Source organism: Molossus molossus, unplaced genomic scaffold (genome assembly GCF_014108415.1).
Source record: "Molossus molossus isolate mMolMol1 unplaced genomic scaffold, mMolMol1.p scaffold_m16_p_19, whole genome shotgun sequence".
NCBI classification, from domain to species: Eukaryota; Metazoa; Chordata; class Mammalia; order Chiroptera; family Molossidae; genus Molossus; species Molossus molossus.
The window spans coordinates 49,209,532-49,232,515 of record NW_023425354.1 but is presented as its reverse complement, the minus strand read 5'-3'; positions in this window follow the sequence as shown (position 1 = coordinate 49,232,515).

Here is a 22,984-nt window from a genome sequence, read left to right as displayed (position 1 = left end):
GTGGTCAGAGGCCAAGATGAGGTGCGGATGGAGAGAAATCTTTCAGACGTGCACGTGACCTAACATTTGCTAGTGACAGTCTCTTCAAGACAGGATTTTCTTGGCGCTTACAGCCCTCCAAGGGGGTCAGTCTGGGGACCTCCTGATGTTTTATGAAATTTTATATACACTCATTATGGATTTCCATAAGTGAGGGTAGTGGGGGAGGGGAGGCGGGAGAAAGTCCCTATCTTTCAATAGATTATCCCAAAAATCTTTACCAAAAAGGTTAGGAACTACTGCTTTTTTAAAAAAATTGTTATTGATTTTACAGAGGAAAGAAGTGAGAGGAAGAAACATCAATAAGAGAGAACACCGATTGGCCACCTCCTGCATGACCCCATTGAGGATCAGGCCCACAACCCGGGCATGTGTTTTGACCAGGAATCGACCCAGCAACCTCTTGGTGCATGGGTTGATGCTCACCCACTGAGCCACACCGGCCAGACTATTAATTTGTTTTAAAAAGTAGTAGTAGTTCCGGCCGGTGTGGCTCAGTGGGTGAGTGTTGACCCATGCACCCAAAGATCGCCAGTTTGATTCCCAGTCAGGACCCTTGCCCAGGTTGTGGGCCCAATCCCCAGTGGGGGGCATGCAGGAGGCAGCCAATCGATGTTCTCTCTCATTGATGTTTCTATCTCTCTCTCCCTCTCACTTCCTCTCTCTCCAAAAAATCAATAAAAAATAAATTAATTAACAGCTTTATTGAGATATAATTTAAATTCACTCATTTAAAGTGTACATTCAGCCCTGCCCAGTTTTGCCTTGTGGTTAGAGCATCAGCCCATGGACCAGAGAGTCCCAAGTTCGGTTTCTGCTAAGGGCATGTACCTCGGTTGCAGTTTGTCCCCGGCCCCGGTTGGGGTTGTGTGAGTGGCAACCAGTCGATGTGTCTCTCACAATCAATATTTCTCTCTCTCTCTTTCTCCCTCCCTTCCTCCCACTCTATCTGAAGATAAGTGCAAAGATGTCCTCGGGTAAGGATAAAAAAATAAAGTGCACATTCAGTGGTTTTCAGTATATTGACAGAGTTGTGCAACCATCAACACAATCAACTTGAGAAAATGTTCATCACCCTCCAAAAAATTCATACCCATTAGTAGTCGTTCCCATTTTCTCCAAAACCCCCAGTCCTAAGCAACCAATAATCTACTTTCTGTTTCTCTAGATTTGCCTATTCTGGACATTACATGTAAGTGGAATCATACAATATGTTGTCTTTTGTGTTTGGCTTCTTTTACTTAGCATGTTTTCAAGATTCATCCATGTTATTACACGTATCAGTACATCATTCCTTTTTATGGCTGAATAATATTCAATTGCATGGACATACCACATTTATATCCAGTCATCAGTTGATGGACATTTGGATTGTTTCTATTTTTTAGCTATTATGAATAATGCTGCTTTGAACATTCTCGTAGAGGTTTTTCTGTGGACATAGATTTTCATTTCTCATGGATGGATATACCTAGGAGTAGAACTTCTGGTCACACGGTAACTCTATTTTACCTTTTGAGGACTGCTAAACTGCTTGAAACAACTGCCTTTTGAGATGCTATGGGAGCACTTTTATTTCAGAGATTAATGGCAAATTAGCAAAAAGTAAGGCCAGCTGGCAAGGAATAGTCAGAAGGAAAACCAGGATTTGATGAAGCAATGATGTAGGATAGTTCCAGGTTGATGGATACAATACCCGGTTGTAGGCTGCCCTGACTCAAGGGAGGGAGGCTGGACCATGAATTAGAGGACAGACAGCATCCCAGCCCTACTCATAATTCATCTCACAGCCCCCACGTGCACCACCCTCCGCGCCCACCCGACCTCCCCACCCTCCACCCTCACACCTGGGCTGCAGAACCCTTCTGTCCATCAACAAACAATGGTGTTACCTGAGAGCCTTCTACATACCTGCACTGACAGAAGCAAGGGGACAGATTGTAAACAATTGACATGGTTCCTGACTCTTGGAGCTTATGGGCTCTTGGGAAAGAGAGACGTTAGACCAATAGTTACAAATAGTTAAATTACTACGTAATTATCACTGCAAGGCTGGCGGAAAGTGCTGGGTGCTGAGATCATAGAAGCCATGGAGCTGGGGAACCAAGCAAGTCCTTCTGAGGAAGCCATGCAAGCTTTAGGAAGAGACTTGCAGGATGACTAGGTGTTATTTTAGCCAGACAGCGATGAGCGGGAGGATGAGGAGGAGAAGAAAGAGGGAGAGTAAGGCTGTCCTAACACAAAATGGAAAGACCCTGGGTCTGGGAGGGATGGCTCAGAAAGCCGGTGTCCCTGGACAGAGATGGGTAGGGCTAGGTCAGGCAGGCCCCTCTGAACAGGCTTTTCCAAGGAGTTTGTGTTTTATGTTAAGGCAGAAGTTCTCACCCTTCCTAATGCCGCAACCCTTTAACACAGTTCCTCATGTTGTGATGACCCGCAACCATAAAATTATTTTCATTGCTACTTCATAACTGTAATTTTGCTACTGTTGTGTCTTAGGTGACCCCTGTGAAAGGGTTGCTGGACCCCCCCCAAAGGGGTCGTGACCCACAGGTTGAGAGCCGCTGTTTTAAGGAGACCAAAGAGGATTTTATTTTTAAAAAGAGAAAGAGTAAGAGGCCAAAGGTTGAACTCTGAGTAGAAGTTTATTTGTTTTATAGTGACAGGTTTAGAAACCCAATTTGGCACAGAATCTAGAATCTCAGGAATGAGATTTGGGGAATCTTTCCATCTGAAAATTTAAACAAAGCAAAACTCCCAAATTTTCTGTCCTGTGCTAGAAAGGCAAATCTCTGAGTGCTGCTGGTAAGATCTGGGCTCCATCAGGCGGGCACAAGGCTTTGCCCCTACACAGAGTGCCTTCCGTGGGGGCTGTCCCACTGTTTACTGCAGAGCAAGGTGTCAGACTCAGGGTGATGGCACGAAGTTGTCTTAGCAGAAGCCAGCATGTCAGATCTGCCCTTGGAAAAGACAGCCCCGGCTCCTGTGTGAATGGGTTGGATGGTGTGCAAGGAAGGATGGGGGCCAGAGTGAAAGCACGGAGACCATCTTGCTAAGGGATCATTTTTTTTTTTTTTTTATCCTCACTCAAGGACATTTTTCCATTTTTTGTTCAGGTAGAGTGGGAGGGAGAGAGAGGAACAGAGAGCGAGAGAGAGAGAAAAACATCGATATGAAAGGGACACATCGAGTGGCTGCCACCCACACAACCGACCAGGGCCGGGGACAAACTGCAACCGAGGTACATGCCCTTAGCGGGAACCGAACCCGGGTGTCTCAGGACCGCAGGCCGACGCTCTAACCGCTGAGCCAAACCGGCCGGGGCAAGGATCATTTTTTAAGTAAAAATATGACTGTCATATAAATATAGAATGGACACATCTTAAAGATTTTATTGAACTCATGAATTGAGAGAACCGGTATGATATAAAACCCAGTTCAAATGAGAATCCTGACAGAGACCATCAGGAATGCTGGGGTTAACTTGCTAATCGATGCAGAAATGACCTCTGCCACAGGGCAGAAGTCAATTGCATCCTCCCTGTACAGAATCTATTTGCATGTCTATGAACAGAAATCATTCACATCACCTCCGAAAGTTAACTTCCATCTCCACAGAGTTGCAAAATGGTAAAGCAAAGAAACAAAGTAAAGAAAAGGTGCAAACCCCTGTAGAATCAGATGAGCCTCAACGTGTTCTCTGGAGACACTGAAAGGAAACACAGTAAAATGTTGGCCTATTTCAAAGTCTTTCACACATTTTGCTGACCGTCTGGAGCCGCTGCAGTGGTCCATGCAAACCTGGACTCATGCAGAGGAACAGTATGTGGAACAGATCCAAGTGCCGCGGTGAACTGTGGGGTGACGCTCCGCAGAGCCCCTGGCTCCTGACAGGCAGATCCTGGGACGCCTCAGGAAGCCTGGGACTCCAGAACCCGGTCGGAAAGCTTTTGCCCGAGGTGCTTCCCAGGTTCCAGCCTGTTTCTCATTCTAGGATCCCTGGGCTTTCTAGTTCTCCGAATCTTAGTCTCAATTGTGTGTGCACTATTTAACTCCTGCTTGTATTTAGATCTTAAAAGGCTAAAGATTAATTGCATACATTTTAAGAGGCAATCTAGCATAGTGGTCTTATTTATTTCTTTATTTTTATTTTATTTTTTATTCCTACCTGAAGACATTTTTGCATTTATCTTCAGATAGAGCGGGAGGGAGACGGGGGGAAGAGAGAGAAAAACATCGATGTGAGAGACATCAACCGGGGCCAGGGACAAACTGAAACCAAGGTATGTGCCCTTAGCGGGAATCAAACCCGGGACTCTCTGATCTGCAAGCTGACGCTCTAACTGCTGAACCAAACCGGCCAGGGTTAGCACAGTGGTTTTAAACACAGACTTTGTAATCAGACTGAACTCTGTGACCTTGGGCATGGTTCTTCATCCCTCTGTACCTCTGTTTCCAACCTGTAAAATGGAGATAATAGCAGCACCTCCTTGGGTTGCTTTCAGGATTAAATCAATTACTACACAGGGGGTGCAAAAGTAGGTTTACAGTTGTGAGTACAGGAAACACAGAGTTTATTCTTCTATTGTTATTTATTAATTTGTATTTTTCCATACGAACAACTATAAACCTAGTTTTGCCCACCCCGGATGTACGTCATTGAGAACAGAACCTGAGATGTGGGAAGTCTTTTCTATCATTGTGATTCTAGTGATTGAACGAATTCATAAGCCATCATTCTGTTTCACTCTGCTCACGAGAAGCCCAGTGGTTGGGATCATGATACCAGGCTCTCATCAAAATCATGGTCCTTAAAGACTCAATGAACTTCAGGAGTGAACACACAGAAAGGTAGGAAGATTCAAACAAAAAGCAAACAACAAACATGTGAGAATCTTCAACACCATCATCATCAAATATTTACTGAGCCTGCAGTACCCACAGGTGTGATGTGTGAGGCACCAGAGAGGGGATATTGAAGATAATGGATGCCCACCTAACCATGCTGCCCAAGCCATCCTTGGGGAAGGAATCACAGGACATTTGGAGGTAACTCCTGGTGGCCCCTTCCTGCCTTAGGCACAGCAAATGTGATGAAGGGAGAAGTTAAAGGTTGTTCATATGCTGAGCTTGTGCAGTTAAATATACTGATGATGACAATTATTACAATAACAAATCTTTTATAGCACTTACAAAGAGTATTCTTTGGTACTTTGCTCTTCAAAGAAATAGAGCTAATTATACTCCCCTTGAGTGTGGGCTAGACAGGTGGTCATTTCTGAAGAATAGAATATGGCCAAGTGAAGGTATGCTATCTAAGACTAGGTCATAAAAAGCATGGTGGTGGCTTCCTTCTTTCTCTCTCTCTGGGTTCATTCAGTCTGGGGGAAACCAAACGCCATGCTGTGAGGACACTCAGGCAGCCCTGTGGAGAAGTCCACGTGGTGAGGAACTGAGGCCTCCCACCAACAGCCACATGAGTGCATCTTGGAAGTGGACCCTCCTCCCTCAGATAAGCCATCTGGTGCCTATAGCCCTGGTCAACATCTTTACTGTACTCCATGATAAACCGGAAGCTTAACCTAGTTAAGCTGCTCATATATTTCTGATCCTCAGAAATCGTGTGAGATAATATTATTAGTTTGGGGTTTTTTTGTTTTTGTTTTTGTTTTTTGTCATCTCACTATCTCAAAGAGCCCTTTCTTGGCTGACAACCTAGTCTAAAGTAGCCATCCAATCACTCTCTAGTATATAAGCCCATTGTATTATTTATAGTACCTATTACTACTTAATTTTCATATTTGTTTATTGTTAACTAGCTCCACTATAATTTAAGCTCCATGAAAGCAGAAATAGTTTCTGTATTATTCAGAAATGCGTCCTTGTTGTTCTGAGCAATGCCTGGTACATAGTAGGTGCTCATTAAGTGTTTGTCGAATAAAATAAATGAAATATATATTCTTTAATGGAAGGGCCTATGTTGATCTTTGTTGGATCTCCACAATTCTGAAGGCTGTAGCTTGAACATGATTGGAGCTCAATTAACATTGCAAACTGAATTAATATATATTTAAAATACAATAAAGCAGTGAAACATAAACAGTAGTAACCTCAGAATCCCTCATATAATGTGTGTGATCTTATTGTTTTATGCCCCTAAGTTTGAGGTAATTCATTACTCAGTGATAGATAACTGTTATAAATAGCTAGGAATATTTTTTCTTTTCTTGCCTAATTATTTGAAAATAAGTTGCAGACAACATGATGCTTCAGCTCCAAATATTTTAGCATGTTTCTTCTAAGGACAATGACACCCCCAAATTTTATTTTAATTTATTAGGAATTATCATACTTATGGATTTGAATAATGATTAAATAATATCTAATACACAGTTTATAAGTTTTTCCAATAGTTACCAAAATATCCCAGTGACTCCCCCACTTCATTCAGAGTAAAAGCCCAAGTTCTCGCCAACTCCATGAGGTCCTCCATGATCAGCTCCCACCCCTGCCCCTGGCACTTCTCGGACCCCATCTCCTACCGTCCCCCTTGCTCACTCCTCTCCAGCCTCATGAGCCTCCTCTGATGCTCAAGGCACACGCCCACCTCAGGGCCTTTGTGCCTGCTGTTCTCTGTGTACAGAATTCACTCTCACCTCCTTAAGGTCTTGGCTCAAATGGCTCAGATGTCTTCTCCTCAGTGCAGTCTACCATGGCTACCCATTCTAAAATTGCAGATCCCACCCCTGGCACTACCATCCGGTGCCCTGTAGATTTTTCTTCAGAGATGTATCATCTTCTAGCATACTGCATAATTTGCTTACTGGTTTTGTGTAATGTCTGCCTTCCCTATTAGAATGTAGGGTGGGCCCTGGTCGGTTTGGCTCAGCGGTTAGAGCGTCGACCTGCGGTCCTGAGAGACCCAGGTTCGGTTCCCGCTAAGGGCACGTACCTCGGTTGCAGTTTGTCCCCAGCCCTGGTCGGTTGTGCGGGTGGCAGCCACTCGATGTGTCCCTTTCACATCGATGTTTCTCTCTCTCTCTCTCTGTTCCTCTCTCTCCCTCCCTCTCTACCTGAACAAAAAATCGAAAGATGTCCTCGGGTGAGGATAAAAAAAAAAAAGAAGAAGAATGTAGGGTGGGGTTGTCATCTGTGTTCACTGTAGTATCCCCACAGCCTAGAACAGTGCCTGGTAGGACGTCAGTGGACGTTTGTAGGATGGATGAATGAGTGAAGGAGTGAGTGAACTGAGAGAAATGTCTCCCATGGGCTCTGGCAAAGGAGACATTGGTGGTGTAATGATAATGAACTGAACAGCACTCCTTGTGAAGAGGTCTACCATGTGTGGGGAGACCCAGACTAGATGAGGGTGAGCCTTGCTAGGCAGAGAGGGACTGAGGGCTGATCGTTGGGGGTGGATATCTTGACTCTACCTGTGTTCTATGTCACATCCTGTCTCAGAACATCCCTCTTATCTCAGAACATTTTTATACTCCCCTTTAAGAATTGCTGGCACCTCATACTGAATGCTTAAAACCATGTAACAGTTATGGTGCCAAACACTTAAAACCCAGTGTTTATTTAATCCTCTCAACAACCCTACGGGGTTGTATTACCATAAATCTCATTTGCTAGACAAGGGCGATTCAGAGGTTTAAATGACTTAAAATTCATATTTTACTTATTGAAATTACTGTTAAAAAAAAAAACAACCCAGTTCTTCCTTAAGCTTCAGCTTACAAATCTTATTCTATTTGCATTCCACAAATTTTAACAATCACTTTTAAAAGGATTTTGTATATCTGAGTCCATTTCCAAAAATAAACTCCCTTAAACATTTTCAATTGCATTTAAGCATTTATTGTGTTCAATTTTCTTATATACTTTAACAGTCTGACTTAACAAACAAAACCTCTCCAAGGCTTAAATTATTTATCCAATAAATTAAACTTTTAAATATAGTGAACATTGAGTTCTCCCAAATGCTCCAAAACTACATATACATTTGAGAAGATATCAGTTTAAAATTATGAATCTGAATCAATTACATACTTACTAATTTTACATGGGAATTTCAAGATTTTTACTCTAAGTAGGCCAAATCATAATAAGTTATAAATATGTAAATACCAAATACACACAGATTCTTTTACATAAAAGCATCAATACCATGATTTGGATTCCCTTTAACTTTCTATACTTAATTTTAAATCTTTAAAGATGCTCACTCACCAAGAAAACTCTAATAATCATCTCACACCGTTTTGAGAGGTGCCTTCTTGACTCCTTTGAGATCACAGAACATCTGTGCCCTGTTTACCATTGTTGTGTCAATGACCCCAGAGTCCAAAGGAGGTGCCCCCTGGCCTGGGAAGCTTAGACCTAAGTTATATGTCACAGCTCTACACAGAAAATTCTAGCACCTGATTTGATTTTGCATGTTTTCGGCTTTTAAGATTAGTCATTTCTATCTAAAGCTAAAGATCTTTGAACCAGATGGAATCCTGCATTCTTTCATATTTTATTGCCTCTTTGGACCATGCAAGTCTTAGACATATGAAACTGATATCTGATTGAATTATGGCTTAGGAACCAGCTCTTTTTCACGTACGGATGGAACTTCAGGCATCGTCAACAATGGAAATGAACTTGGGAGTCATCCGTTCCTTCCCAGACATCACACCCTATACTTCCACGGCCTTGAGGTCAGCCAGCTCTTAGGTCAGGAAATGGTGAGACTTCCTCTAAGAGTCCAGTGTTCCACTCTTTCCTGCCCTAAAGGATAAAGGTCACACAGATGAAACCAGAAGACACAGAAGCAGAGAATTGCAGCTAAATACGCTCCTCCAAGATACGTTCCAAGACCCCCAGTGGATGTCGGAATCCTTGTATATGCTATGTTTCTTTATACATATACACCTACAAGAAAGTTTAACTTATAAATTAAGCACAGTGAGAGATTAACAACAATAACTAATAATAAAATAGAACAATTATAACAATATACTGTAATAAGAGTTATGTGAATGTGGGCTCTCTCTCTCTCTCTCAACCAAGATAGCTAAGTGAATATCTGTGGGTAGTGTATCCTGTAGGGGGTCAGGATGAAGCTGATGGTGAGAGATTTTTCTCACACTACTCATGACAGCATACAATTTAAAATTTATAGTTGTTTATTTCTGGAATTTTCCATTGAATATTTTCAGACTGCAATTAACCATAGCTAACTGAAACCAAGGAAAACCTCAGATGAGGGGGATTGCTGATTAGTAGACTGATAGGGCACGTGGCATTGTTCCCATTTTCGTTCATTTATTCATTAGTTCATTTATTCATTCAACAAACAATCATTGCCCATGTCTTATGGGCAAGGTCATTGCCCTCAGGGAGCTCACATTCTACAAAGAAGCCTTCCAGCCAGAGCTCAGGGCTGATGTAACCTACATTAGGAAGGACACTGAGGGAGTGCAGTGGGGTCAGAGGAGGGAGAGGAATCACCCTCTGGTAGAAGGTAATCAGAAGTCTCAATGAAGGAGCGGACATTTGACATTCAACCATGATATGGGGTACCTATGAAATGCCAGGCACTATTGGAGCAGGGGATTGGGGATGAGTAAGAAAAAAATTAAAGTCATTTCAGGTTATGAGGAGCTAATATGTATTGAGTGCTTATAACAGGCTGATGCTGTTCTAGGTGCTTCACATAGATTGACTTGTTTAATCCTCCCAGCCCTTCTGTGAGGCAGAAAACCACTGACATTCCCATTTCGTAGGTGAGACTGTTTCATTTATCCATTGCTGCATAGCAATCCACCCTGAAATGCATGGCTTAAAACAGCAACAATTTTGTTACAATTTGGCGGGTCAGGAATTCAGGCAGGGCTCAGCAGGGACGGCTCATCTCTGCTCCACAGTGTTAGCAGGGCTTTTGGCTGGAGCTGGAAGATCAAGATGGCCTTGCACATGACTAGGGTCTCAGGGTTGGCTGTCAGCTGGGCACTTTAGTTGTCTCTTACGTGACCTTTCTCTCATCAGCAGGATAGCTGGGACTTCTTCTTCTTTTTTTTTTTTTTAATTCTCACCTGAGGGTATTTTTCCATTTATTTTCAGATAGAGTGGAATGGGGAGAAAGAGAGAGAAACTTTGATGTGAGAGAGACACATTGACTGGTTACCTCCTGCATGACCCTGACCAGAACTGTGGACTGAACACAACCGAGGTATGTGCCCTTGACCGGAATCAAACTTGAGACTCTGGTCTGTGGGCCAATGCTCTAACCACCTAGCAAACCGGCTAGGGCATAGCTGGGACTTCTTTACATAGCAGCTGGCTTCCCAGAGTGCAAACACAGAAAGTACAAGTGACAGCATCAAGTACACCACATTTAACTGGTCAGTGAAAGTCACAGAGCCGGTAGGGGGGACTTGACATAGGAGGAGTGGCAAAGTCACATGGCAAAGGATATGCAGAATGAAAGAAACTGCTGATTGGAAGCGATCTTACCTAGACATGGGGTTTAAATAATTTGCTCAAGGTCCTATAGCTAATAATTAGGCTTTGGGTCAGGGGTGGTCAATAGGGTAAATATCAGACATGCAGAAACGTGGAGAAGGACATTTCAGATAAAACGATGCATGTGAGTGAGGGCCCAGAGACATGAAACCTGGAGTGTTATTGTTCAGTGTGGGGGAAGAAATAGGTACACAAGAATGAGGCAAAAAGGTAGGCTGGGGCCACCTTTAGTCACAGGCGATGACTTGGAACACCAGGCTCAACGGTTTGGACTTGATTCCATAGGCGACGGGAAGGTTTGGAGCAGGAGTGACTGCATCAGGGAGCCTGAGGGAGCCCTGTGTGTGCTGGATGAATGGAGGCAGCCCAGTAGTGAGGAGACTCATACAGAGGTGCTGAAGACCTGACCGAGGCAGCACATGTGGGAACAGAGGGGTGAGTATGAATACAAGAAACACTTCAGGGGTGGATTTGCACAGCTTGACGACTTGGTGTTTTACAGATTAGGAAACCGTGGCTCTGAGAGGGAAACGCTCCAGGATCTCTTAGCAAAGCAGATGGCAGAGGCAGCGGGTAAGAGGTCAGTGGGCAGAAGAAGAAGTGGAGGGTGGAGCCCAGGAGCCCAGGTCCTGGGACCCCTACTCCATTCCAGCGCAATGGAAGCGTTCATGGTGGGAACCAGAAGAGTTGGCTCTGACGACCGTTCTGTGGGGCACGTTGGCATCGGCATGGCATGGGTATCATGTCCATTCAATCCTGTGACTTGTCCAGGGAGAGATGGCTTGTGCCAGCAGAAAGAGTCTGCCTGGTGGGTGACTGCAGGCTCCCTTCTATGCACAGCTCACTCGCGAGGGAGAGAGGCCCGGTCCATTCGGGGTTCGGTGGGGGCTGGGTTTGGATGAGGAAATGGAGGCTTGGATTTTGCCACCTCCACACACACCCTGAGTTGCGCTGAGGGTCTTTCTGGGTGATACTTGTTTAAAAGCAGCAGGGAATGGAGAGGAGGAGATGTGATAGCAGTTCATTCAAAGCTCTTAGTTTGAAGAGACACTGAGATTTTTTTTTTGTTTTCTGTTTTTTTATAAGGAGTCTGGTTGATCTCATTCTTAGCATCTCTGGCTGAAAGGGGCTCCCCACCCCCCTCTGTACTAGCTGCTCTTTGGGATTTGTATCTTTTATTCTTCTGACACACTTCATGCAGGGAGAGCTCATTTTGGCTCCCTCAGAAATTGGACTCTAAATTTAGAACTGGCCTCAAAACTTCTGATCTTTGAGCTCAACTTGTCTGGCTTGGCCCAGTCTGCAACAGCCACCTCTTATCACCATTAACGTTGTTCCTATTTGGTTCTCCAGTTGTCTTAGAAACATGAATTGATATAATTGGTCATGGCCAAAAAATGTAAGCCAGAGCCCACCAGTCTACCCAGCTCTTCTCTTGTAAATAACGTTCTCTCGGAGCAGAACATGTTTCCCCCTCATTTTCTAAGAGCTGGGCCCCTTGGGCCCATTCCAAATTCCTCTGGTCCCCCTTCCATCTGTTGCAAGTTCCTTCCCTGCCTTCTCGTCCTTGGAATCACCAGAAAGGGGAGGAAGCAGTGCTTGGTTTGTGCCTCAGCCCAGCTGCTTGCCATCTGGACTCAGGCCTATTAGCCCCTGACCTTTAGCCATAATCCTTCCCCTGCCTCCTTCCACATAACCCATGTTGGGAGAAGGAGCAAGGAGCCAAGGGGCCTTCCAGTCCCCACCGGGTGGTCCTTTACATACCCAGTTCTAACCCAGGAGACATCAGCTCCCTCGGAGCCCAGCATCAGCCATCCAGTGTGCACCAGACAGCTGGTTCTGAGCCCTGGGCCCTGCCCCTCACTTCTGTGCATCTCTGGGCAAGTCACCCAATTTCTAGCTGAGCCTGTTTTCCCATGTATAACACGAATAGTGGAATGAATGGGCCCTTAACCTTGGAGTGCACCCCACTCAAAACATTCCATGCCTCAATGACCATGACCAGTTTCTTTTTTTTCTTTTTTAGAGAGAGATAGAAACATCGATGTGAGAAACACTAATCGGCTGCCTCCTGCATGCCCCCTACTGGGGACCAAGCCCATAACCTAACCTGGGGCATGTGCCCTGACCAGGAATCGAACCAGGACCTCTCAGTCCATGGGACAACGCTTAATCCACTGAGCCACATTGGCCGGGCCCATGACTAGTTTTTGCCAGAGAAGGAGTCCCTTCAGCATTAAAGAAAGGAGCATCACACGATGTCATCACAACATCCCCAAAGAACAACAGTCATGGAACGCACTAGAGAGTTCCAGCATTTCTGGGTGAAACCCAGAGACATACCCCCCCTCCCAAACTCAACTCAGAATGATCTACAGGAGGCCAACCCACCTGGATCTCATCTGTGATCATTTTAAAGGTCTACAGTATTCTAAAAATAAAAAGCTAAAATCAGAGCAACGTTTCCAGAGTTGCTTTTTGTAGAACCCTGGGGTCCCGTATGCACTTGGGTTTTGCTAACCTGTTGTCCGGTAAGTTGGAGAAAGCTGCGTTTCTTTACTGCAGGATTTCTCAGAGCCTTTACTAGGCGAATACGCCTTGGACTTAGAAGCATTACTACAGACATTCTGCTTACCCTTCACACAGTCTTTGTTTTTGCCCTTTTGCTATTTCCATTTAGATGAAAAAGTGAGGCTCGGAGAGGCGAGCTGACGTGCCCGGAGACCTGCAGCTTGGAGTGAAGGGGTTGTGATTTGAATCTGGAGCCCATAATCCTAACATAAGGTGATATTTTCATCCCATGTTAATAAACTCCAGAAAAGTTACCAGCCCTGAGAGGCTGCCTTTGTCCCAGCTGAAACTCCTCAGGGGAAATGGAGCAAAGGGCGACTTCTGGGGAAGGGAGGGGAGAGTAGGGAACATTCTATGTGTGTACAAAAGGCCTGTAGCTATTTCCCAGGGACAGTTCATTCAGGAGGCGGGGGACTCACAGACATCTACGCTGCCCCTCACTACAGGAACCAGTATCTGGAATAAGTCAGGGGAAGGAGTGTGTCCCCTTAACAAGGAAGATACACCAAGGTTTATGGAGGTTCAGAGATGCCCATTCTAGAACTATCCATTGTTGCACCCAAATTTGTACCACACAGTTCCCCTCCCCAACAGCCCCCGGGTGGCCAGTCCAATACTAGGGGATTCTTATTCATTCCTCTAACAATACTGAAATCCGGGGACATCACCCCCAAACTTAACTCAGAATGATCACACTGCTGTGCAAGGGAGACACGATGGTGAGCAAGTCCATTGCTCCTGTTTCCCAAGGAGATGCAGACCTTAAACCAAAAGAATGCTCATGAGTGGTGCAGTCACCACTAAGGTAGGTTCTCTCAAGGAAAGGAACATCACTCTGTGACAACAGGTAACAAAGGAATGTGATCTGGTTTGGGGAGTTTTTGTGTGGCCATGGAGAGGCACGACTCCTAGTCCTTGGAGAAACAAAGTTGGTTGACAGCCCCCAAATGCCACACCTTCAGATCAGCCTCTATGTTCACACCAAGGCGACTTCCTCCCCAGGTAGCTCCCAGCCAGTGAATGAGCACAGCGGGGGAAACGCCAGCTGTTGACACCGGACTCCTACCGGCCGGCTTTGCTCTGGGCTCTCTGGGCGGGACTGAGACCATCTCAGAGCTGCCCCGCAGGCCGCGGCTCTTCTTCCCCGTCTCCTTTCATGTGTATCAGACGGGAAGACCCTCCCCACCTACTCCTGCCTTCTCTCCCCTTCATCCTTCACATCTTTTGGCATCTGCTTCTTGAAAAAACATAACTCAGCTGAGTACATTTTAGAGATTTATTGGCTTGCCCTGGCCAGTGGCTCAGCTGGTTAGAGTATCGTCCCATACACCAAAAGGTTGCGGGTTTGATTCCCGGTCAGGGCACGTACCTAGGTTTCAGGTTCGATCCCCAGTTGGGCATGTAAGGGAGGCAATCGATCGATAGTCCTCTCTCAGATCCTTGTCTCTCTCCTTCCCTCCCTCCCACTCTATTTTAAAAAAATAAAACATCAATGAAAAAATATTCTTGCGTGAGGATTAAAAAAAAAAGACATATCTTCAGGTCAGAATTAAAAAAAATTTTTTTAAGATTTATTAGCTTTGCCCTGGCCAGTTTGGCTCAGCGGTTAGAGCATTGGCCTGCGGTCCAGAGAGACCTGGGTTCAGTTCCCGCTAAAGGCATGTACCTTGGTTGCAGCTTGTCCCCGGCCCTGGTTGGTCGTGCAGGTGGCAGCCACTCGATGTGTCCCTTTCACGTCGATGTTTCTCTCTCTCTCTCCCTCCCACTCTATCTGAACAAAATATCGAAAAATGTCCTCGGGTGAGGATAAAAAAAAATTTATTTGCTTTATTCAATGATTCATAAATCAGGCAGCATTCAGTCTAAGAGACAGAACGGAGCTAAGAAACTATACAAAATGAAAGACAAAACAGGCAGAAGGGAGAAAAACAAGGACGTTGTCCTCCACAAACAAGTGAGTGGGTTATTGCAAGGTCACCTTCCTTCAGGGGATGGCAGGTTCTCTCAGGCAAATTCTCTAACTAGTGCTTCTCAGACAAGTGTTGATCAGCTAGTTTAAGATTCCCTTTCTGGGAGAGTCCAAACTGTAATTAAGTCTTGGTTTAGTAGCAATGGGACTTAGCACAAGTGATTCCATTTTGGTCCTATTATCTTGTTTTTAACAGAAGGAAATTTGGAAATTAAGTATTTTGAGCTGAATGATAAATGAAAATATGATCTATCAAAATGTGTAGTATATACAGCTAAAGGAATTCTTTTTTTTTTTTTTATCCTCACCCGAGGACACTTTTCCCATTTTTTGCACAGATAGAGTGGGAGGGAGAGAGAGGAAGAGAGAGAGAGAGAGAAACATCGACGTGAAAGGGACACATCGAGTGGCTGCCACCCGCACGACCAACCAGGGCCAGGGACAAACTGCAACCGAGGTACATGCCCTTAGCGGGAACCGAACCCAGGTCTCTCCGGACCACAGGCCGATGCTCTAACCGCTGAGCCAAACTGGCCAGGGCAAGGAATTCTTATTTTATATTTTTTATCCTCACCCAAGGACATTTCTGCATTTATCTTCAGAGAGAGCAGGAGAGAGAGAGGAAGGAAGAGAGAGAGAGAAACATGGATGTGAGAGAGACACATCAAGTGGCTGCCACCCACACAACCCCAACCAGGGCCGGGAACAAAGTGCAACCAAGGTACATGCCCTCAGCAGGAACTGAACCCCGGGACTCTCCAGTCCGCAGGCCGACGCTCTAACCGCTGAGCCAAACAGGCCAGGGCACTAAAGGAGTTCTCAAAGGAAAATATTTATTAGAAAAGAAGAAAGGTATGCAGTGATCTAAGATCATACTTCAAAAAGCTAGGGAAAAAAGAGCAAAATAAGTAAAAGGAAGGAAGTAATAAGAGCAAATATTTGTGATATGGAAAACAGACAAACAGACAAGTAACAAAGCCAAAAGTTGAGTCGTTGAAAATATCAACAAAATTGGTAAATTCCTAACTAAATTGGTCAAGGAAAGGGAGCAGTGGGAAAATTATGAATATATAAGGTCTAAAAGAGAAGATATCACAATAGAGCCTGCAGACATTAAACAGAGTAATGAAAGTAATAAAACAAAAGAATAATAAGGAAATATTATGAACAACTTTATGCCAATAAATTTGACAACATAGATGAAATAGACAAATTGCTTAATAAATTATAATTTACCAAAATTAACACAAGATGAAATTGAAAATCCAAATCATCTTATCTATTAAAAAAATTAAAAGTATTATAAAAATCTTTCCCATAAAGAAAACATTTCAGGGAATGCAGACATCTGGGAGGCTGTGTCAATGTGTATAGGGCATCTTTACATGTCGCTGGCCCCTGGTTTGTGAATTGGCCTTCTTAGTGCTTGATGATTTTTAAAAAGCTGTTCTAACTCAGCAAAATACCATTACCTTAAATTTTGTTATTATTTCAATTGGTCAATAGCAAATGATTCGTTGTTAAATTGTTGTGCTAAAAGCAAATATACATATAAATCTTGGTTCTCCATTTGTAACTTTTAGAATATTATTTATTGTAGCTTAATGCTTAACCTGTTTTAAACAAGGAACTAAATGTGTCTGATGTGGTAGGTGACAGGCTGCCCATGGGACCCTCAACCTATAACAACTTGGGAAAAATTAAACAAATGGCAAGATTACCATGACTTCTCAGGTGAACTTTTTTCAGTTATAAAACATCTATTTTGAATTTGTAAATATTTTAAGTGTTCTATTAAGGCATGTAATAAACTATGCTCTTTTTTTTTTTTTGTGGTGGGGGGGAACATTTAAGGAAGAAATAACACCAAACTTACACAAACTTTCAGAAAATAGAGGAGGAAACACTTCCCGATTCATTTTATGAGAAATACCCTGACACCAAATCTCAACAAAGACATTGCAAGTAGGTAGGTAGGTAGGTAGATAGATAAATAGATAGATAGATAGATAGATAGATAGATAGATAGATAGATAGATAGATAGTAGATAGATAGATGATAGAATCTAGATCTCAGTATTTTAACCATATTTATTTCTTATTATGCTACCTATCTAAAATGGATCATCAAGTGTCCATCAATAGACAAGTGGATATAAAAAGCTGTGGTACATATACACAATGGAGTACTATGCAGCTGTAAGAAAGAGAGATCTCTTATCCTTTGAGACGACATGGAGGGACCTGGAGAGTATTATACTGAGAGAAAAAAGCCAGTCAGAGAAAGCAAGTACCACATGATCTCACTTATTTATGGAATTTCATGAACAAAATAAGCTGACAAACTGACAAACCTCAGAGGGAAGAGGGTTGGGGGGGTTGGGAAGAGATAAACCAAAGAACTTACATGCATATATGCACAACCAGTGGACACAGACAATAGTTTGGGGAAAGGCAGGAGGCGGTGAGAGCGGGGAGGAGGGGGTCAATGGGGGAAAAATGGGGGACATCTGTAATACTTTCAATAATAAAGATAAAATCAAATAACTAGATAAACTAGCCTATTAAAAATAAGCCAGTAAAATAAAATAAAATGGGTCATCAGAAAGGCTCTGCTAGTTACAGACACTCAGGGACCAGGTGATGACACTTCCATCTCAACACGTGCTCCCATTAGGACTCAGGCGGAGAAAGGAGACAGTGATTCTCAAAGCTTCTGCCCTGAAGTGACATGTGTCACTTATGCTCATGTTCATGACCATGTCCCACGGAGATGGGTAAGCTCTAACACGTTCTTGGAAGGAGAAGAAAACGGGTAGTGATGATTCCGGAGGCGTCGATGTATATATATAACAGAAGAGCTGTGAGCAACATGAATGACCTGCCCAGTGACAGCACACAGGGCCACACGAGGGCTGAGGGCCTGGCCTTAAGAAATTTCACCAGCCCTGGCTGGTTGGGCTCAGCAGTTGGAGTGTCGGCCCATGGACCAGAGAGTCCCGGGTTCGGTTCCCGCTAAGGGCATGTACCTAGGTTGCGGTTTGTCCCTGGCCCTGGTTGGGGTTGTGTAGGTGGCAGTTGGTCAATGTCTCTCTCACATCGATGTTTCTCTCTCTCTCTTCCTCTCTCTCCCTCCCACTCTATCTGCACAAAAAATGGAAGAATGTCCTCGGGTGAGGATTTAAAAAAAAGAAAAGAAAAAAGAAGTTGGTTGTGAAAGGCAGGAAAGCTGTCACTGGGAGAGAACATGTGTTAAGAGGGTTTGTTATTTCAGTGGGAGAGCCTGAGGATCTTTGAGCACAGGAGGAAGGACCTGGTTTGGAGGAGTGGTTGGCCATATGAGAAGGGAGTCAGGCACGGTGTACGGCTCCTGGAAGGCAGGACCTGCCGTGGGCAGTGAAGAGGCGTGAGGAGGAGTGGGGTGGCTACGGAGAGCTGAGCTGCTGTGAGCGGAGACGCATCAGCAGAGGAAGCCAGAGGGAAGGCAGAAGAACGGAGCGAATGCTTATCCAGGCAGACACTGGGGCGCGGGGGCATCTGCAGCGGTCTTGCTGTCCCCGAGGTGGCTTCCCTTCTGATTTCCACTTCTAGTGCTGGACCTTCTGTATCCTCATAGCAACCCCTTTTCCCTTGAAAAATATTTCATTCATTTAACAAATATCTATGGAGCATCTGCTATGTGCCAAGCCCGGTCCTGAGTACTGTATAGAGCATGACAGAAGCCTTTCTTGTCCTCAGACTCTATTGCTGCTTTCAGAGAAGCTGAGTAGCCCAACCTCTTTGGCAGAGCAGGTGCCTCGCTTTGGACCGATTGCTTGAATAGCAGCAAATAGATGCAACAGACACGAGAGTCAGAGCAAAGTGGAGTTCCCATCATAGGAAGGGGGCTGTTGGGTAAGGCTTGTCATCTAGAAGGTCTTGGGGACTTTGGGGGGGGGTGTCCAGATGTGTCTCAGGAGCAACTCAATGCAGAGAATCACTCTGTCTTGCGATGTGCACATGTTTGTGGTTGACACTATACATGTGTGAAGAAAGAGAGAGAGGACACCAAAGTGACACCCTCCCGGGAAGTATGCCCATTCTGGCTTTTTGCTGTTGTTTTTACTTTTGTTGTAGAAATTTGAAAACATATATAATAATGAGGAGAAGAGGACAGTGAACTTCCATGACCCATTATTCTCACTTCTACTGACATCTGCCTCCTCCAAACACCTCTAACTTGTCCAGCCTCCCCCTGGACAATTACTCAGGTACTTTCTCATGAAATCTTAATTCCAGTGACTCTTGAAACCAGCACTATTCCTAGGCTTTTCTGTTGTGTGAGTCAATAAATTTCTTTCTACACTTCAGCTTGAAGTGAATGTTTCTCTCTCATAATGAATCCTGTCTAACAGAGAGAATATAGAGATAAGTCCTGCCCAACCTTCTCTGCCTGTCACCCTGGGCCCAAGTACCCTTTCAAAGGCATCTGCACTTTGTTAATTACCTATGGCTGCATAATAAATAACCTAAAATGTAGTAACTATGGCAACTGTGGTAACCTGCCTCCAAGACGGCCCTCAAAGATGTTCCCTCCGGGCACGCATGCCCGTTGCAGGCTCCTGTGTCCTTCCATGAGACAAACAGAATATAGTGGAAGTGACGACGTGTGACTCTCAGGCTAGGTCAGAAGAGACATTCTGCTTTGCTCCTTGCTCCCCTGGATGGATCCACTGCACTCTGATGTTCAGGTGAGCTCAGGAGGGTGCCTGGCTGGCCCCGGGGAGCCAGGGAGGGCTTCCTGGTGGTAGCAATGACTAAACCGAGTCCTAAAAATCTCTCCTTCCCTCTGGCTGCTCAGTGGACAGGGCCCTGAAAGCATTTTTCAGTGATGACACTCACCCTCTTTCCGGACAGACTCTCATGCTTCCAAGATGTCAGGGGACAGAGCTGGTCAATCTATGCACCCCGGAGGGGAGAAAGCCAGATAAGACCCCCAGACCCTAGTTCCCTGCAGGACCACACCAGAGCATGTTCTCAGGGACCCCCTGCAGCCAGTGAGTGTCCCAGCCTCTGTGGTCAAGACAGAAAAGTGAACTATATGGGCCACAGTTCCCACAGGGGAGGACAAGGGTGTCAGAGAGGGGTGATCCCCTGCAAAGACACAGACACACAACACATCCTGAGCTAAACTGGGGGGGGGGGGGGGGGCTGGGAAGCTGGGCTAGAAAATCTATGCTTGGTCCCACCACCCACCCACCTCTGCTGACCAGCTGTCTTTGTTCCTGTCTGTTCTTTCCCCAAACGGGGAGCCCAGAACATGCTAGAATCTCTCCCCTTCCAACAACAACTCCTGGCTCTCCTTCCCACACACTTTCCACTCCCTCTGCCCACCCCTTCCTGGCACGGTGCCGCCACCAGGCCTACCTTCTCTCCCTGGTTTCCACTCATACTTCATCCTTGCTTATAGATGTGGCAGTGGGTGGGCATGAACCTGCATCTCTGCCCGAGAGAGAGAGAGAGAGAGAGAGGACACCAAGGACACTGGTGTGCGTGCCAGGCCTGGCATATGCTCAGGGATAGTGGGCTCGGATGTGACAGATGGCTGGGGATAGGCAGAGGTCCAGACCCTTTAGCACCTTTGGAAAAGACCTCCCTGCTCTGGCCTCTGCCCACACCCCGGCCTCCTATCTCTCCACACCAACACGGAACTCACCCACTCTCTCCTCAGCCTGGAGTCTCTGGTCCTAATCCCCACCCATTATTAGGCAAACCACTGCTAGACCTTTAAGCCTGGCTCCAGTGTCACCTCCTCCCAGAAGCCACCTAGAGCCCCTGTGTCTGGGCTGGATACCCCCTACAGCAATGGCCACTACCTCATCTCTCCCCCAGGGCCAGCTGCTTGAGGGCCAGGACCTCGCCTGTGCTGGTCACCGTCCCCCAGCTCCCAGCAGGTGCCTGGTCCAGAGTGGGCACTGTCTGAAGGGAGTTCATGCAGCCATGGGGTTTGGCTGCCGGGGGCAAGGCAGAAGGGAAGAAAGACAAAATTGGAGAGGGGATCTATATAATAATATATCACCCCCACCTCCAGCTGAGCACTCTAGACTGAATCTCTTTTGGTAAGTTAAAGCTCAAGGGAATTGCAAGTATGTTGGGGAGCATGGGTTCACTTTATCCTTGGAAATGGGGCTGGACTGTGCCCCTACCCCACTATCCACATGCACACTGGCACTACACCAGGCTGCTTTCTGGAAAGAATGTGTTATCATTCTTAACTTACAATCTTCCTGGTTTAAGGCCACTCTCGCAGCTCTGACCCTCGCTAATGATGCTCCCACCCCACACAAACGTGCAAATCAGCCCGGACCTGAGCTCCGGGTGGAAGACACGGAAGGGGGAGGCCCCGCCCCGTCCTGTTCCCCCAGCCAATCGCTGAGCACCTTTGGTTTCGCAGCAAAGGTGGTTGGGGGTGGGAGGAAGACAGTCGGGCTGCGAGGGGTTTCGACCCAGGCTGGTTGCATACTCTGAGGGCTGACGCAACTGGAGAATTTGGCTTCTTTTTATCACATATATCATTTTGCCATATATGGTCACTGAGAGCTACTGGCAGCGAGGCTCGGGCCCAGATGGTGAGCTCCCAGAGTGCAATGAGCTACATACCAGCCCAGAACAAACAGACCATCGCTCACTCGGCTGGACAGGTGGGTGGGCCAAGAGAGGGGTTATATATAGTTCCGGTCACATTCCTTCACTAATGCACATTGGCCCCCAAATGCACAAACAATCTCCATATCTGGCTCTTTTTACTGAATTTGCTAATTGCTGTTCTTCTATAACCAAGGGAATGAAAAAAATTTCAGGAGGAATGTGGGGGAAGAGATCTGCTGGCTGTCAATTCCCTTCCTTGATCCCCCGCCCCTCCCACGCCCCTCCCCTGTCCCGTCCTGCCCCTTCCCTCCCTATATTGCCCCTGAAGTCTTTGCAATTCGGGCCACCTCCAGCGGGCCTCCTCTGCTGACTTTCCTCCTTTGTCCCCTTGCCCGGCTCCCCTTCTTCCCTGCACACCTCCAGCCCCAGTGAAGCTGGCCGGGTGCAGATGATCCCTGAGGCTGGGCGATTCAGAGAGGTGTGGAGTCACAGCAGATAAGACCCCCAGCTCCCAGAACCTGTCTTTGCAAAAGATTGGAGACTGGCCCTCCCCCATCTGGCCTGATAAAGTAAGAGATGCTGCTGCCCCGTCGTCTGGGGCCAAAAGGCCGAAAAAAATGGTAGAACGGGAAGCCAATCCTGGAGATTGCAGCAGACCTGAATAAATAGTGGTGATCCCCAAAGTCACTATTGGGATCTCCCTTTCTACCTCCAGCCTGGGGCAGTCAAGATTTCCCAGGTTTACATGGGTCGAAACAAGTAGCCCTGAACATGGATGGCTCTGGAGCATCAGGCTTATGCCTGCCTGTCACTGATAGTCAAGAGATGTGGTATACATACACGGCGGAATGTGATTCAGCCATGAGAACGGAGAACATCCTGCCATTTTTTACAACATGGGTGGGCTTTGAGCATATTGTGCTAAGTGAAATAAGTCAAACAGAGAAAGACAAGTATTGTATGATATCACTTATATGTGGAATCTAAAAAAGTCAAACTTGAAAAAAACAGAGAATAACATAACATGATGGTTACCAGGAGATGGCTGTGAGGTTAAGATCAATGTTGTTTAAAGGCAGTAAACAAGCCCAGCCAGTGTGGCTCAGTGGTTGAGCGTCGACCCATGTACCACGGAGTCACCAGTCTGATTCCCAGTCAGGGCACATGCCCAGGTGGTGGGCCTGATCCCCAGTGGGGGCGTACAGGAGGCAGCCGTTAGATGTTCTCTCTCATCGATGTTTCTATCTCTCTCTCCCTCTCCCTTCC